This window comes from Chrysochloris asiatica, unplaced genomic scaffold, assembly GCF_000296735.1.
Source record: "Chrysochloris asiatica unplaced genomic scaffold, ChrAsi1.0 scaffold00093, whole genome shotgun sequence".
Taxonomy (NCBI): domain Eukaryota; kingdom Metazoa; phylum Chordata; class Mammalia; order Afrosoricida; family Chrysochloridae; genus Chrysochloris; species Chrysochloris asiatica.
Genome location: NW_006408611.1, coordinates 5,923,509 through 5,925,797, shown reverse-complemented (window position 1 = coordinate 5,925,797; position 2,289 = coordinate 5,923,509).

Sequence of the window (2,289 nt, the reverse complement as noted above, 5' to 3'; positions counted from 1 at the left end):
GTCTACTAAAATTAAACCTATTTAGAAGACCAAAAAAAAAAAAATTTTTTTTTAAATGGTGTGGTACTGAGAATGGGATTTGATTTAGAGATGGACTATTAGATATCGTCAGCATATGGGAGGCAATTGAAGCCTGGGGAAGAAATGAGAACCTCTAGTTAAATATTGATGACTAGTCACCCTCATAATATTGAATACATGTCCCTCAATGTCACCCTCAAAGTATTGAATAACCTGTCTTATCAGTAATGATAGAATGATATGGGTGGTATATCAGCAAATTATTTACTAAAAAATTAAGAATACTTTTTAAAAGTCACTTTCTAATATTCTGTGTTATCTTACTCCATTTGCTTTTGAGAATCACTGATATAAGCACTCATTGATATAATCACAAATTTATTTAACAAATATTTAATTGAATGATAACCTAGTTTGTACAAATCATAGACCAAAAAAACGTATAAAAAATACTTAATTTTTGTTATAATGAAAGAATCACAAAGAAACCCACTGCAAATTTATTTGCAGAGACAGAGTAAGGACTGAGACAGAGTAAGGACTGAGAAGTGTCTAGAAAAAAAGGAAAGTAGAGTCCATGAAGGCAAAGGAGTAGCAAACTTTAAGAAAAAAAATTTTTGAGGCATTCAGGGCAAAGCTTTATTTGATTTTTCTGAGTATTCCTTATTATCTAATACAGAACAGATAACTGAAAAGAACATGGAAGCTGTGTATCCATAGACCACATCACCTCCTTAATTATAAACATGGTTAGGTCCCAAAGACTTGGTCATTATTCATTATTGGCATTATGTGAGAGTCAGGGGCTGCACCCCATCCTCAGAATCTATGTCCTCCTTACTGGTCACTTCCTCCCCATTGGGCACAATTGATAAATCTCATGATGTCATAATGTAACACATCTCTGTTCCTCCATCATCACAAAGCCCATGATGGTTGGAGGTGGTGGTGCTGATGATCTAATATTGACCACTGCTGGTCACCTACCATCATCTAGCCTGGGTAAGGACATCATTTTTCATCCATCCACCCAAATCTCATAGCCCTACATCTCCCTGTGCCCTCTCCTCTCCCTTCTGTCTCCTCCAACAACCATCCCAGCACATTTGGGCCCTCACCAGGCATTCTCCTGCCTGTCTGTAAAGTGCCAGTCTATCAGCATGCACCCTCTATAGCTAGAATGAGACATAATGGACAAATGAGAAAAGACAACCTGTAACACTTTGCTGCCATCTCTCATGTTGTATGGAATTCACCAGTGGTCCATGGAGGGCCTCTATTAGAGATACTGCCTGATTTTTTTATTTTTTATTTTTAAATCGTGCTATATGTAAAATAAGGAGCTCTGGTAGCATAGTGGTTATGAACTGGACAGCAAAACTTAAGGTCAGCACTTTGAAACTACCAGCTGTTCTGCCAGAGAAAGATGAGGCTTTCTGCTCCCGTAAAGATTTAGAGTCTCGGAAACCCTGTACAGGGTTACTATGAGTTGGAACCAACTCCGCGGCACATATAATAACAACAACAATATGTAAAAATATCAGATATTGGGATACCTATTAAGTGAAGAGGCAATGTACTTGAAATGTTAGTGTATCATTGGTAGAGGTCCTGGTGTGGCCTTGTGGGTTAATACACTGGACTGCAAAGTTGGTTTGAAGCGCAAGATCGACTGTTCAAGCTTACCATCCACTCTTCAGAAACCCTATACAAGGTTGCTATGCATTGGAACTGACTCAGTGGCACTTAACAATGACATGCAATATTGGACAAAGTTAAATTTAACTAATTTTTGAAACATAGGGTGTTGTTTTAGTGCCTATCTTTTACTGTTATAATAAGCTTGCATCCTTTGTTCTTAATGATATCTATCGTTCTGATTTTTCCCCAAAAATTTATTAATTTTTACCCTAGGGAAATAATTACTGTGCAGTGTCTGTGTTGTAGACTATTCTCCTGAGAAATATCAGGCTCTTAATTTATCTAGCTCTGGTAGTGTAGTGGTTACCAATAGGGCTACAAACCTTAAGGTCAGCAGCTTTAAACTATCAGCTGTTCCCATGGGAGAAAGATGAGGCTTTCTGCTCCCATAAAGACTTACAGCCTCAGAAACCCTGTGCAGGGTCACTGAGTCGGAGCCGACACCACACCACATAAAACAAAATAAAATTTATTTATTTACTTTCTTTCTTCCACATTTCACATTCAATCTATCAGCAAATGTTACTGGCTTTATTTTTAATTGTTGTTGTTGTTGTTAAGTGCTGT